This window comes from Lynx rufus, unplaced genomic scaffold, assembly GCF_022079265.1.
Source record: "Lynx rufus isolate CCGP_SWC_20201006 ecotype Redwood Valley unplaced genomic scaffold, mLynRuf1.p SCAF_7, whole genome shotgun sequence".
NCBI classification, from domain to species: domain Eukaryota; kingdom Metazoa; phylum Chordata; class Mammalia; order Carnivora; family Felidae; genus Lynx; species Lynx rufus.
The window spans coordinates 50,755,823-50,773,110 of NW_025814889.1; positions in this window are offsets into that span (position 1 = coordinate 50,755,823).

Consider the following 17,288-nt stretch of genomic DNA (forward strand, 5'->3'; position numbering starts at 1 on the left):
CAAAAGACACAGAGTGGCTAGATGGATAAAAAGAGAGAGAGAGACCAATTGTATGCAGCTTGCAGGAGATTCACTTTAGCTTCAAGGGCACACATAGGCTCAAAGGGAAGAAATGGAAAAATATATTCCATACAAGTGGAAACAAAAAGAGAGCAGTGGTAGGGATACTTGTAACAGATAAAATACACTTTAAGCCAAAAATGGTAATAAGAGACAAAGAGGTCATTATATAATCATTATATAATCATAAAGATGTTGAATTATCAAGAATATATAACAATTATAAATATATACTCACCCAACATTAAAATACCTAAACTAAGCAAATTCTAACAGATTTGAAGAGAAAAACCAGCAACACAATAATAGTAGGGGACTTTAATAATCCATTTTCAGCAATGGATAGATCATCCAGACAGAAAATTAACAAGGAACCATTGGATTAGTTCCATACTTTAGACCAAATGGTCTAATAGACTAATACAGAACATTCCGTCCAACAGCAGCAGAATACACATTTTTCTCAAGTACATACAGAACATTTTCCAGGATAGGTCATATGATCATCTACAAACAAGTCTTGGAAAATGTATTAAGATTGAAATCATATCAAGTATCTATGTGATCATAGTGTTATGAAACAAAATCACCTGGAGAAAAGCTGGAACATTTACAGATTTGTGGGAATTAAGCAGCACTGAATAAGTATAGAGTCAATGAAGAAATCAGAAAAAAAAACCCTCAAAAGAAATGAAAATGTAAATACAACATACCAAAGTCTATGGGATGCTGCAAAAGCAGTTCTTAGAGGGAAATATATAGCAATTAATGCATACATTGAGAAAAAAGATCTCAAATCAACCACCTATGTTTACACTTCAAGGTGAACTAGAGGGAGAAAAGGACAAAATAGGCCCAGAGTTAGCAGAAGGAAGGAAATAATAAGGTCAGAGTGCAAATGATGAAACAGAGACCAGAAAAACATTAGAAAAAACACAAATAACAATAGCAACAACAACAAAAACCTAAGAGCTGGTTTTGAAAAAATAAACAAAATTGACAAACCTTTAGCCTGATTAAGAAAAATAGAGGAATCAAATAAATGATATGAGAAATTAAAAGGAGATACTGCAGCTAGTGTCACAGAAGAACCTAGGATCATAAGAGAGTACTATGAACATTTATATATCAAAAAATTAGATAACGTGGAAGAAATGGACAAATTCCTAGAAACATACAATATACCAAGACTGAATTGTGGAGAAATAAAAAAAAAAAAAAAAGTCAAAAAAGACCAACAATGAGTAAGGAGATTGAATTGTAATCAAAAGCTTCCTAACCCACATAAGCCCAGTACCAGATGGTTTTACTAGTGAACCCTACCAAGCATTTAAAGAAGAATTACAGCGAATTTCTCAAAATCTTTCACATTATTGAAGAAGAGGAGCAGTCACAAACTTATTTTACAAAGCCAGCATTACCCTCATATCAAAGCCACATAAGAATACTATGGGAGAAGATAGTCTAATATTCCTGATGAATACAGATATAAAAATTCTTTAAAAAGTTTGCAAACTAAATTCAATAGCACATTAAAAGGACTAGATACCCTGATCAAGTGGGATTTAATTCTGAGATTCAAGGGATACACCTTGTATAATGTACACAAATCAATAAATATGATATGCCAAATTAATAGAATGAGAGATAAAAATTACATAAGTATCCATGGGACACCTGGATGGTTCAGTCGGTTGAGCATCCAAACTCTTGATTTCAGCTCTGGTCATCATCTCACAGTTGTGGGATTGAGCCCTGTGTTGGGCTCCCCACCATGGAGCCTAATTAAGATTCTTTCCTTTTCCCTCCCCTTCTCCCTCTCCCTCTGCCCCTTCCCTACTCCCGTGTGTGTGTTTGTGTGTGCTTTCTCTCAAAAAAAAATTATGAGTATCTCAACAGATACAGAAAAAGCATTTTACACTGTACAACATCCTCTCGGGATGAAAGTCCTCAATAAATTGGATATAGAAGAAACAAACATAATTATGATCACATACAACAAACCCACTGCTAACACAGTACTCACTGATGAAAAGTTGAAACCTTTTCTGGTGAGATCGGTGACAAGACAAAGATGCCCACTTCCATTAATCTTATTCAGTCTAGTACTAAAAGTTCTATCTAGAGCAGGCAAAATAAAGAAATTAAAGGCATGCAAATTATAAAGGAAGAAGTAAGATTGTCTTTATTTTCAGATGATATGATCTTATGTATAGAAAATCCTAAAGACTCGACCAAAAAACTGTTGGAACTAATCAATGATTTAGTAAAACCCCAGGATATAAAATCAACATAAAGAAATCAGTTGTGCTTCTATAAACTAGCAAAATAATACCTGAAAAACAACTAACAGAAACAATCCATTCACAATAACAACAAAAAATACTTAGAAATAAATTTAAACAAGACAGTGTAAGATTTGTACACTGAAAACTACATGACTTTGCTGAAAGAAACTAAAGAAAACACAGAGGAATATCCATGTTCTGGGAAGCATCATACTTCCTATTTCAAACTATATTACAAAGCTATAGTAATCAAAACAACATGACACTGGCATAAAAAAAAAAACAGATGAATGGAATAGTGTCAAGAGTTCAGAAATAAACTCTTACATATGAGGCAAACAAATATTTGAAAAAGACAAGAATACTCAATCGGGAAAGGATAGTCTTTTCTGTAAATGGTATTGGGAAGTCTGGATAATCATACACATTGGACCACTATCTTACACTATTCTCAAAAATAACTAAAAATAGATGAACAATTTAAATATAAGACCTGAAACCATTAAATTCCTAGAAGAAAACAGAAGAAACCTCCTTGACATTGGTTTTGGTAATGGTATTTTGGATATGACGCCAAAAGCACAGGTAGCAGAATTAAAAATAAACTAGGAGAACTACATCAAACTAAAAACCTACTGCATAGCAAAAGAAGCAATACAAAAATGAAAAGGCAGTCTATGGAATGGGAGAAAATAGTCATAAACCATATATCACATAAGGTGTTAATATCCAAATTATATAAGGAACTTGTATAATTTGGTAACAATAAAATAAAATTAGGGGCACCTGGGTGGCTCAGTTGGTTAAGCTTCCGACTTCAGTTTATGTCATGATTCATGGTTCGTGGGTTTGAGCCCCATGTCAGGCTCTGTGCTGACAGCTCAGAGCCTGGCACCTGCTTCAGATTCTGTGTCTCCCTCTCTCTCTGCCCCTTCCCCACTCACTCTCTCTCTCCCTCAAATAAATAAATAAACATTTTAAAAAAAGTAAAATTACATTAACAGTCCAATTTATAAAAGTGGGCAGAAGATCTGAATTTTTTTTCCAAAGAAGAAACTAATGGCCAACAAGTGCCAGAAAAAATTCTCAGCATCACTAATCATCAGGGAAGTGCAAATCAAACTACAATGAGATACTAAAACTACTGCATGTTAGAATGGCTGTTATCAAAAAGACCAGAGATTACAAGTATTGGTCAGGCTGTGGAGAAAAGAGAGCTTTTTTGCACTGTTGTTGAGAATGTAAATTGGTTCAACTACTGTGGAAAACAGTAGGAAGTTTACTTAAAACATTAGCTTTAATTTTGGGGTCATACATAAGAATGAAACGAAAACAGGATATTGAAAAGATATCTGCACTTCCATGTTCATTACAGTGTTATGCACAATAGCCAAGATAGGGAAACACCCTATGTGACCATCAATGAATGAATGGATAAAGAAAGTAGTGTGTGTGTGTTTATAATGGAGTATTATTCAGCCACATGAAAGGAAGAAATCTTGCTATTTGCAACAACATGGATGAAACCTTAAAGACATAATGCTAAGTTAGATAATTCAGACACTGTAAGACAAATACTGTGTGGTACTATGATATCATTTATATGTGGAATGTAAAAAAGCTGAGCTCAAATCATGATCTCACAGTTTGTGAGATTGAGTCCTGCTGTCAGTGCAGAGCCTGCTTGGGACTTTATCTTCTTTCTAACCCCTCCTTCTCAAAATAAATAAATACATTTGGGGCGCCCAAGTGACGCAGTCAGTTAAGCGTCCAGCTCCGGGTTTCAGCTCAGGTCCTGATCTTGCAGTTCGTGAGTTTGAGCCCCGGATTGGGCTCTGCACTCACAGTGTGGAGACTGCTTGGGATTCTCTCTCTCCCTCTCACTCTCTGCCCCTCCTCTACTTGTGCTGTCTCTGTCTCTCTCTCAGAATAAATAAACTTTAAAAGATAAATAAATAAACTTAAAAAAATTAAAAAGCTGAGCTCATATAAACAGAAAGCAACAGTGGTTACTTAGGGATGAAGGAATTGGGAAGGTGTTAGTCAAAGGTTACAAACTTGCAGTTGGAAGATAAATATGTTTTGGAGATCCAATTCACAGCACTGTGACTATGGTTAACAATAGCATATTATATACTTGAATGTTGCTAAGAGACTAGATCTTTAATGTTCTCACACATAAAAATGATAATTATGTGACATGATGGAGGTGTTAGCTAACGCTATGTTGTTAATCATATTGTAATATATGTTTATCAAATCACATTGCACATCTTAAAGTTAAACAATGCTGTATGCCAGTTACACTTAAAAATGAAGAAATGAAAAAATGGCTGCTTAGATTTAGAGTGGCAAACAGGGATCAGTAAAAATCTGGTGCAATATTCTAATTGTACAACGTGCAAGTTCAAGGGATATATTTGGACACAGGAGTTACGATTTTAGAAAGATTGGAAAGACAAACCACTGAGGATGAAAAGTGCCAGGTTTAAGAATTTAGATATGATTTCAAAGATTACTACAGAATTTGTATTTGACAAGCATCTCAAGTAGCATATTTGAAAATAAATTGATGGTAGTTCAGTTGGTAATAGGAAGACAGGAATTAATTCCAAATAGATAAAGAATGTGAAACTAAGAGTAAAAATGTTCCTAAGTTTCTATCCTAAATAGAGGTCATGTGATAAATTGGCATGTGGAAACGATGCTAATTATATTTGAGGAGAGGACACTTGGTTTGGGACTCCTAATGGACCTGTATCACAGAGAGGTTCAGCAGGCAGTTAATGACTCAGCCTATGGACCTCTGGAGACTGGGATTATGGCTGTATGTAGAGGAAATAAAGTCATGGAATTAGATGAGTTCTCTATGCCTAGAATGCAGAGATGTCTTTATGCAATACATATTTAACATTCTATGTGACAGGAAGTGGTGTAGGTGGTGAGGATACAGGAATGAGCAAAGCAGATATAGTTGCCTTAGTGGAACTACCAACTGGGTAGAGTGCAGTAGTAAAAATATAATACAAATATTCAGATATATGTGCTGTGATAGGGTCCATCAATATCCAGGATTTACAGTAGTGTAAAGCATTGTTTGTGTCTGTCCTGAAAGCTAAATAAAGACTTCCTTGAAGGAATGACTTTTGCACTGAGACTTACAGGACATGAGGGATCGACCAGGGAAAAGAATGGTTTCCAGTGAAACATTAAAAAATTTAAGCAATTTCCCTCTATTTTTTCCTTCTCTAAATACTTATCAACTTAGTTATTTTATCAGAGTGAGACGTTTTGAAAAATATCACGGAAAGAGTTATACTTTGAGACAGTTGTTGAACATTGTAGCTCCCTACAGAGTTGGATAAAAGTTTGGGCAAACAGGAAGCCAAGCAAAAAGCTTAGGAGGAAAATCTGGGGGATGAGATGTCCACAAGAACTTGGAAAACCTCACACGTATCCCTGGAAATCTAGAAGGCAGTGCATATATGTGTGTGCAGGTGTGTGCATGGCCAGGACTGTGTATGTGTTCAGAAATGAACCAAGGCCATGTGATTTTATGATTTTACCTCTGGCTACTCTTGAGGTTCTGCACCAGAAGGAAGTAAAGGCAAACACACCATTGTAAACTGCCTGGCTGCATGTTAAAACTATGCTTCAATAGCTATATAGATCATCTCCACAAAGACTGAGAGACTTATTGGTTCCAGGTACATAAGGAAACCTCTGTCTAATAATTAGGTGACCACTACATCACAAAACAGAGACTTCAGTGGCCACACATGACAAAGGACACAGATCTAAAAGAATTTAGAAAAATCATTAAACAAACAAGAGTTGTTTTGTTGTTGCTTTCCCTACCCCTTACCCCGGGCACTGCCTTATCTCAACATTATCCGATTCCAGTTTCCCTTATTTGTGTTTTATTTTTAGCTCTTTATTTCATAATTAAGGCTTTCCTCAGATTTCTTATGACCAATTGCTATCCATCATATTAAAGGTTAAGACACTGAAAGCTGACCAGAAGCTGTATGCATATGTGTGAGAAAAGATTTTTGACTGACCAGTCAGCTTGGAAGGAGAATGCCAAGAAGTCAGAGAAGCTGGAGGACCAGATAGCCATGGGACTTTTTCACAAGACCAGGAGGGAAGAGAGTTACTAGAAGAAATGATATAGAATGGAAAATGATGGGAAACGCAGCAAAATAAAATGAGAACTAAGCAGAGGCCATTGGATTTGACAAAGAAGAGTCTACAGATGGCCGTTGAGTAGGGAATTTCAACAAAATAATAGAGGCATAAGCAGAATGTCACAGAAAAAAAAGTGAGAAGGTCTGTGGGTGGAGGGAGATTTTTTGGGAATCTGATTTTAAAAACAAGGAAAGTAAAGATGGATCATAGTTTGAAGAGGAGCTAGCTTTAGTGTATTTGTTTTGGGCTGTCTCCATTAAAATCAAGCAAACCCAAATGGAACAAGGCAGTAGTCATTTAAAATCTTTCACTGACCAAAGCTCCTGCCAGAGTTATGCACAAAATAAATTTATAGTTTTTAATTTCATCTCTTGAGTTTTCTAAGACCTTGATTTATGTGCTGATCTATAACATTATCCAGAGAGAGAGACACAGAAAGAAGGAAGAAAATTCAAAGTTCTAAGTCATTCACATTTTGGAGTATTAGTTCCTCCAAAACTGTATCCATGGTTTAAGATCTTCAAAAGGAATTGAGGCTGTCTTCTCTTCAGAGTGAAGTTACACAAAATAAAGTTATACAGTGTTGGGCCTACGTATCTGTACATGATAAATATATCTTTCCTTCCTTCCTTCCTTCCTTCCTTCCTTCCTTCCTTCCTTCCTTCCTTCCTTCCTTCCTTCCTTCCCTCCCTCCCTCCCTCCCTCCCTCCCTCCCTCCTTATCTCTCTCTCTCCCTCTCTTCCTTCCCCTGCTCTTCCCATCTCCCCTCTTTTAGTGATATAATCAATAGATTCAAAACAAGTATGCTGAATTGGCTGATAACATTATCTACCTAATTACCTACATGATATTTGTAGGTGTGTGTGTGTGTGTGTGTGTGTGTGTGTGTGTGTGTGTGTAAGTACAGAAAGAGAGGTGGGGACAGACTTTTATGACTATCACCATATTTTAAAGTTTGTATTCAACTTCTGACTGACAGAATAATAGCAGGAAAGTATAAGAAGACATATAGAAAAGTATTTTACTGAATGTGTCTGATGAAGATACCATAAAAGTGTCAATCATTCTAATATTGCAGTGTTACTTTTTTGGCATTACTTCAGATTGGAAAGGCTACTTGAAACCTAGGATCAGCATAAAAATGGTAAATTATGAACATTTTTCTGAGACAATGAAAACTTGGTGTCACCACTCGTTTTGGTGAATAGAGAGATGATCGGGCTATTTGGGGCTAATTGGTGATCTCATAAGAGCACTTAGGACAGGATGGGACATGGCAAATTGAACATTTATTATACTTTATTTAAGTGGCATTTCTAAGTGTATGTTGGGCTATGACAATGACCCAATTTAATACATCATCAAGAATTTTTTTGCTGTCAAATCAACATCTTTCCAAAGTATTTTATCATTTATTTTGTCAAAGAGGACCCAGAAGTTATAAATTCTTAGAGAACAGATTTTTTTTTGTTTTATATATCTTTGTTTTCTTCTAAATTGTCCAGCTCAGAGTTTTGGCCACATGAGTTGCATAACAGAAGTTTATTTAGAGATGAATGGATGCATGGATGGATGGATGGATGGATGGATGGATAAGTCAGTAAGTAGAAATACCCTCCAATAAAATCTCCAATAAAATATAGATAACAGTACAATTTAAAATCTTAAGAAAGCTAATGATTAAATTTCCATAACTTCTTTGGCTAGCACCATTTATATCTTTTTAATTTATGGATAGAAAATGTTATATATTTACTTAAAATGTCTTACACCGAGTTACTAATTAAACAGCAAATAAGAAACATCACTTGTCTAAATTTTTACCCAGCCATTGTCTTTTTACCAGTTATACTAGAGAAAGGCTTTAGCTATCATATTAACACCTGGGGACTTTCAGAAATCTTTAATAGCATTGGTTTCTGAATTTCTTTTTTTTAATTTTTTTATATGTTTATTTCTGAGACAGAGAGACAGAATGTAAGCGGCAGGGGGGTGGGGTGGGGGTACAAAGAGAGAGGGAGACACAGAATCTGAAGCAGGCTCCAGGATCTGAGCTGTCAGCACAGAGCCTGATGCAAGGCTTGAACTCACAGACCACGAGATCATGACCTGAGCTGAAGTTGGATGCCCAAGAAATTGAGCCACCCAGGTGCCCTGGTTTCTGAATTTCTAAAGGTACTTATTGCATCAACATTTGTGAAATAGTTACACGTTTTCCCACAAGTCACTATAAAACTACCTGAGGACAGGAAAATGTCTGATTCTTTTTGACATCCTCTGTGGCAACCTCCAATGAACAAAATATTTATTCATTTACCCCATCCATTCAGTTTGTGTCAGCTATAGATGATTTACAGCTCCCCACTTTTTCATTGAGTGCTAGATTTAGATAGGTTACATGATACAGTCTCTGTTACTGAAAGTTCAGCATTTTATCTAGCCTGGTCTCAAGACCTTCTCACCATAAAATGCAATGCAGAATTTTCTCTTTTTTAAGTTTTTTTTGGGGGGGTCGGGGGGGGGAGACAGAGAGAGAGTGCGTGCATGCGTGTGTGTGTGTGTGCACATGCACGCATGCACACACAAGCAGGAAAGGGGCAGAGAGAGAAAGAGAGAGAATCCCAAGATGTCTGTGCTGACAGCACAGAGCCTGACACGGGGCTCAAACTTATGAACCGTTGAGATCATGACCTGAGCTGAAATCCAGTCAGACTCTTAACTGGCTGAGCCCCCCTGGTGCCCCAGCAGCATTTTCTTTTAAATAGAAGATCTTAAAACCTCACTTTAAGAAGTTTTTAGAAAATGTCTTTACTCCACTTGAGGTAATTGGGGATACCCTGTGGTGTCCACAGAATTGGGGTTGACATTGACTCATGTAGAATATTTCTATTCTAGTCTTTTCTGTTGAGAAAGGGCTAGATTCAAGCAGTAATTTTTCAGCAGGGGTGCTACTAGTATTTTTGTTGGGACAATTCATGATTTTATTACAGAATTTTAAATGCCCCCATCCTTTCAGCTACTCCTAATGAGTTGAATTTCCTGAGGCTGGAAATCACTCAGATAAGGTTTGATTATGGGGCAATTTTGACAATGAAATGGGGATTGATGGTTTGGATATGTTTGACAGAACTACATTTTAAACAGTTGGTGATGGATTATGGTTGTGCTTCAAATTCTCTGTTCAATCTTTGTGCTGCTCAAATGCCTTCAGGGTAAAAGACTTTAAAAATCATAACACAATTTCAACATATTAAAGTTATTGCTAATATAACTTTATTTCCTTCTCACAATATCAGTATGCAGTAGGGGGTTGCAACATGAGTCTAGGTACGGGTTCCATTGGAGATATATTCATTTAATTGATAGGAATAAATACTTTAATAATATCCAAATCCAGAGAGTATGTCAGGAGAAATTCACAGAACATTTTAGAACATTTGAATGATTTTTAGAAAATGTTAGGGAACATTCAAGGCCCCAGGATGTCCAATATCAAATAAAAAATATATATACATTTTTAAAATTATGGTTGTTTTCTTTTCGTTTATAAGCCTATTTTGGCTTACAAAATAATTTTTATTTATCTAATATACCTTTTTGAGTACTTGCATATTATGGGCTTTCTTTTCATCAGAAGTTTTCCACTTTATTTCTCCCTCAGTAAAAATGAGTCACTGTTTTCCTTGTTGTTTACCACCTTTTATCTGTGTCTGTAGACTGTGAGCGCTGAAGTTGACTTCTGTCTCTCTCCTATGGGTACAAGGCAGTCAATAACTTTAATGAGAAGATTTGATGCATAAATATTACAAATCTGGGATCTAAGCGATGAGATGGTAGAAAGAGAAATAGTGTTATTGAAACAAGTGGGATGTTAATGCAACTGTGGGAACAGTACTTTGTGCTGAAAGTTTAGTTTTCCTGAACAGAATGGAAGCTTTTTAAGGACAGAAACTGTTTCCTGTAGCACATAAAGAAAGGAAAGTCATTGTTTGATAAATACTCCTTGGTTGGATTATTTTTATATTTCCAATTCAGAATAAAAGTAGCCAGAAAGAGGTATTAAAAAGTAAAGAGCCATCAAAAATTTTAAATAATTGTAAAATAGAAACCAGAATAAGCCTTCTACAGTTATCTTGACTGGCTTTTTGAACAATGTGTGGACCAAAAAAAAAAAAATAGAGCTTCCAACTGTGTTGGAACAGATTTGATCCACGTTTCGCCTTTAGTGAAGTACAAAATATGGAAACTAATATGCGTAGACTTTCTTGGAAGTAAGCCCTATTCTACGACATTATGTGTAATGTTTTTGCACCTGTTTTTTGCTGCAATTTTACCAACAAGGGGTCTAGGGAAGCACTGCTTTGTACTTGGCCTACAGCCAAACCAATAAACAAAAATGTCATTAATCACTGTCACTTGTCAATTCTCCATTTAAGAAATTGTCTCTTTTCATTGTTGCTACTAAAAACACAAGGGAGATTGATAAATTTTGTTTTGAAGAACTGAGGCTAAGTTTCCAAAAGTGAAAATGTTTTTTTTTTCCCAAAGGGAAATGCGGTATTTAAAAGTAGATTACAGTTGCAATTGAAAGTATATCTGTGAGAGCAAAGCCATGCATGTATATATGACTGGTCATCCACAAGACTGCTAAAATGAATCTGTATTTAAGCACAGTGCTAGTTTTGCAGACCATTTCTTCCAAGTGTGAGTTAAAAGATCAGATGTGGTGTAAGACAGCAATGTATAGATGCTTCCCTGCCCTGCCTCCCACATTTAACAATGTAAAGGGATCACAAGCTAAGAACAGAATGATCACAAAGTCGTCACAGTCCCTGCCACCTGAGTTCAGATCAACAGTCCCTGTCTCCCCTTTGGAGAGAACAGTCACATATATACCATAGTTGCATATATGCAAATATCTGAATTCATTTAAAGAACAAAAGCATAGACCTAGCAAGGAATATTTTCTCCATATTATCATCTTGTTGATCTGATAGGAACTAGGTGACTTCAGAAAATGATAATGGGAAATAGTCAAGTCTTATCCTGCATTGCATTGTACAGGATTCAAATAACTTTGTAATGATTTTTTAGAACTGTGGTCCAGTGGTGATGGAAGTGAAATGAAAATTGAGGAGAGAAATAGGCATATAATATGTTTGTGGGCAGTATGATGAAATTGCTGACAGTGTGGGTTCTAAAATCAAACTTGTCTAAGTTTGAATCCTAGTTCCACCACTTTAACAGCTTTTTCATATTGGGTGGGATATTAAATCTCTGTTTTAACAACTACATAACATCTACCTTGCAACACACACACACACACACACACACACACACTCAAAACATATAGTGAAATGTCTGGTCAATAACAAGTGTTCATATCAAAACAGTCTAAATATGTAATTTATTTATTTATTAGTGTCTCTAAACATCAGTTTTTGCAACTCTAAAATAGTGATAATGACAAAACATTTAGGAATTTTTGTAAGGATAAAGTTAAATGGGTAATTTCTATGGCACAACCTAGCATAGTATCACAAATTTTGCTCAGTTTTAGACTGAGTTTGAATTTGATAGTCCATGAAAGCATTTTTACCATGTGCATCACAAATTCTGGGCACTTTGGTACACAAAAGCCAATATGTTGAAAATAATTTGATTACAGATTACTTTGTTCTAGTGTCGTCTTATAAGATTTCAGTGCTTGAATCCTGTGCAACATTCAGCTTATCACAGTTGACATTCTTGTCAGTTTGGAATCTGAAAATGCTGGTGTGTGCATGCCAATGTAGCAGCCTAGAGCTGACATTCTCCTTAAAGATCATCAAGTATGATCAAAGTACCGTCCAAAGAGCTAATACAACATTTCAAAGATGGCACAGTTTTTGAACTTCTCAGGGTACTGGAAATGATGTCCGCCATGGGTCTGGGACTTTTTTTACGAAGTGATGAGTAGCAATCATGTGGATAGCCAGATGAGCCAATGAAACACATTGAAAGAGAAAGCCTATGAGGCTGTAGCAGGAAGTGGCTCAGTAAGACCAGATATTTTATTTTTTAATAACCAGCCACTACTAGAAACGTAAAATTCCATTTTTATGCTGAGGTCATATAAGTCTGTGAAAAGATAGAACAATGGTAAAAAAAATACGTTTTTTTTTACTTTAAAGTATATTTTGAATATTAAGTGTTTCAAATTAGAATATGCATTTTTCCCTGTGTTCCCTAAGACAATGTTATGTGTACTTAGTTGTTCCTGAAGTGCCTTCATAAAATGAGTTATTTGGAACATAGTTCATTGATCTTTCAAGAATAGAAGGTGGAATTGCTACTGGGATTTGGATTTGAATGCCTTTCTGAGAAAATTAGGTACTCTACTCCTGATCATTAAGCCACCCCCGGTAGCTCTTGGCCCCATTTCTATTGCACTATCATGATATTTTATCATTTAAGTCATCAGCTAAGCTGTGCTGCTATAGGAGTTGGGGAGGATGAATAAACTGGCGGAATACCAAGAATAGTTTGTTACATTAAACTCATTTTTAATGAAGTATGTACACATGACAATTTATGCCCAAGAAACTGCAATTGACTATATTTTCATGGTATTTGTCTTGAAGTGAAATGTTTCCTTTGACTTATTTCAATCTCTTTCCAGTACTTCTATTTTGGTGCCAGGATATTGATGTCCATTAACTAGTGAGGTAAATCACCAGTATAAATATGTTAGAGATATTCCCAAAGGCAGTACCCTGATTTTTTTTTCCACATGTAAAGATGACGATCAGTTCTTTGGAGAAGCCAGCTATTAACTACCTGCTGAGTTTATTTGCACATGTCCTTCTCTGTTATATTCAGGCATCTAGAAATTAATTTGTTGCTAGATTACTTTTTTTGTATATATGATTATATTGAATAATATGAGATTTTGCCAAAAAAAAAGCAGGGCAATTCTAAAGCATTATTTTAGGTCATTCAGTCTCTAATCTTTTCTAGGGCTCTTTTGCATGTAAAGTGTCTTTTTATTAAGTTATGGAAATTGGAACCCATCTCCTAGTTTCTAAAAACAATTATTATTTTTGTGTGTGTACTAGAGGTGTTTATGCTTTCTCCCTTTTCTATTATGATGCCTTTTCTTATTATATTGAATGTTCTGCTTCCTGACTGAAAATATCTGTTTTTCAGATCTTGCTTTTATTTTTGTATTCTTTCATTTTCTCAGGTGCTTATGCTTTAATAAGGTTCCCCTGATTTGTGCTGCCTCTGTCAAAAGATTTTTTCTGCTTACTTCTTTGAGAATGGTTCTTTCTCTAAAGATAATATATGGTACATTAATATATGCACTTTGACCTCATTCTAAATACCTTTATTTTTCAAGTCTTCAAATATATACCATTTTACAATTTTGCATTATAAAACACTTTTTAGAAAATGCTGAATGTTGGTAAATGCATTAAATGACAATTGGAATTTTCTTCATCTTCCCATGTTATGATATATACAAACACTTTTATTTATTTATTTATTTTTGCTAGACTAAGAGGTAAGATCTCCTGTGTTTGAGATCTGAGACTATGAAATCAAGAGGATAATTTTCCTTGTTTGTGTGATAATAGTGCCTCTGATAGAACTAAGGGAGCAATATGACTATAATGTCTGTCCTTTGATTTTATTTCTTCCCTTTACCCTGAAATAAGTGTTCACCCTTTTGCTACTTAACTATTGAACCACATTTCTCAATACTCTTTACCTTCTTCAAATTCAGTCCATTCCATATACTGCTATTTAATTAATTATCTTAAAACACCCTTTTGTACAAGCTCATCCTCTGGTTGAATCTTCATTAACACCACATTGCTTGGAGAAAATATTCAAAATGTTTGGCCTGACACTCGGAAGCCTGCAAAATGTAGCTCCAGCATCCCCCATCCCTAAATGGTACATGTATACACCTGCAGGATTTATCAATGTTAAAAGCACTGGCTCTAGATACTATCTGCTTCAAAGCCTGCATGAACATGGGCAAGTTATTTCACTCTCTAAACCTCACTCAGTCTCCTGAGAGCTGTAATGGAGATTATGAGATTGTTTACCTCATAAGATTGTTGAGTATTAAACGCATTAATACATGTCAAGTTTCTTGAGCAGAATAGGCACAAATGCTTAATATGTTAGTTTTTAATTTTTTTTAATATTTATTGGTTCAAAACTTCTTTAACACATCGTATGTCTCTTATTGTCAAATTATCCTACTCCAGATCTTAGCCAAGTAAAAACATTTTTGTTGTGTAGGATAGCAATCTTTTTCTCCTTTGAACTAGAACGATTATAAATTTGTGCTATTGATTTGTTTTTTAATGCTATACTGCCTTTAACTGCTAGTACAACATTCAGATATGTATGTTTTTCTGCTCCCCAAGCCATCCTTATTATCACAGTATCTACTAGGGTGCCTTGCATGCAGTAGATACTCAAATAATACATGTTATTGATGATAACCATTATAAGAGTAGCCAAAAAAGCTACAATAGTTATTATGTAATAAAAACATACCTTAACCCTATTACTTTCATTCCTATGATTATTCCTCTGTGTGGAGCTAAGTATCTTAAAAGAATAAACCAATATATAAAACATGATTAATTTTTTTTATTTGAATTTTAGTTAACATACAGTGCAATATTGGTTTCAGGAGTAGAATTCAGTGATTCATCACTTACATACAACACACATACATCACTTACATACAACAGTGCTCATCACAACAAGCGCCCTCCTAAATACCCATCACCCATCTAGCCCATCTCCTACCCACCTCACTCCATCAACCCTCAGTTTGTTCTCTATTTTTAAGGGAGTCTCTTGTGGCTTGTTTCCCTCTCTTATCTTCCCATATGTTCATATGTTTTGTCTCTTAAATTCCACATATGAATGAAATCATATGGTATTTGTCTTTCTCTTATTGACTTATTTTGCTTAGCATGATACATTCTAGCTCCATCCACGTCTTTGCAAATGACAAGATTTGATTCTTTTTGATCACTAATATTCCAGTGTGTGTGTGTGTGTGTGTGTGTATACAAATACCACCTCTTCTTTATCTGTTCATCAGTCGATGGACATTTGGGCTCACTCCATAGGTTGGCTTTTGTTGATAATGCTGCTATAAACATTGGGGTGCATGTACGCCTTCAGATCTGTATTTTTGTATTCTTTGGGTAAATACCATCATGCAACTGCTGGATGATAGGATAGTTCTATTTTTAGTTTTTTTTTTAGGAACCTCCACACTGTTGTCCAGAGTGGCTGTACCAGTTTGCATTCCCACCAACAGTGCAAGAGGGTTCTCCTTTCTCCGCATCCTTGCCAATACCTGTTGTTTCTTGTGTTGTTAATTTTAGCCATTCTGACAGGTGTGAGGTTATCTCATTGTGGTTTTGATTTATATTTCCCTGATTATGAGTGATGCTGAGCATCTTTTCATGTGTCTGTTAGCCATCTGCATGTCTTCTTTGGAAAAGTGTCTACTCATGTCTTCTGCCCACTTCTTCACTGGATTATTTGTGTTTTGGGTGTTGAGTTAGATAAGTTCTTTATAGATTTTGGATACCAACCCTTTTTCAGATATTTTGTTTGCAACAGTCTTCCACTATTATGTAGGCTGCCTTTTAGTTTTGTTGATTGTTTCCTTCACTGTGCAGAAGCTTTTCATCTTGATGACATGAAGTCCTGATAGTTCACGTTTGCTTTTATTCCCCTTGCCTTCAGCAATGTGTCTAGTAAGAAATTACTGTGACCAAGTGCAAAGAGGTTGCTACCTGTGTTCTCCTCTAGGATTTTGATGATTTCCTGTCACACATTTAGTTCTTTAATCCATCTTGAATTTATTTTTGTGTATGTCGTAAGAAAGTGGTTCAGTTTCATTTTTTTGCATGTTGCCCTCCAGTTTTCCCAACATCATTTGTTGAAGACACTGTCTTTGTTCCATTGGATATTCTTTCCTGCTTTGTTGAAGATTAGATGGCCATATAGTTGTGGGTCCATTTCTGGGTTTTTTATTCTGTATGTTTGATCTGTGTGTTTGTTTTTGCTCCAGTACCATACCGTCTTGGTGACTAGAGCTTTGTAGTGTAGCTTGAAATCTGAAACCCTGATGCCTCCAGGTTTTCTTTTTCAGGATTGCTTTGGCCATTGGGGCCTTTTTTGATTCCATACAAATTTTAGAATTGTTGGTTCTAGGTCTTCAAAAAATGCTGGTGGTATTTTGATAGTGATTGCATTAAATGTGTAGATTGCTTTGGGTAGTCTAGACACTTTAACAATATTTTTTCTTCCAATCCATGAACATGATTGTTTAAGAAGTTTAAAAGTTTGTGTGGGCATCTTTTTACCTTTAGGTAAAAGTCATAAAAGATACACAACTGATAGAATATAAAAATTAGCCCTGAGTGAATTGGAAAGCCAGTGGATTGGATAGATAGAAACACTCCATTCTTCTTTCATATAAATCAGATGAAAAATGGATGGGATTATGGTTGAATTGAACTTTTATATTCTACAAAATTTTAAAATAAAAAGTACAAATGTGAATGGATGTATGAAAAGAATTGTTCATTAAAAATAACACTTTAGTTTCAGTTCCAACATGTAAAGAGCTTTAGAATCATTATTTCTACTTTCAGAGTACCAAGAATGCTGAAAAAGCTGAAAACCAATGACTTCAATTTGTTGGAGAATTAAGGTCATAGG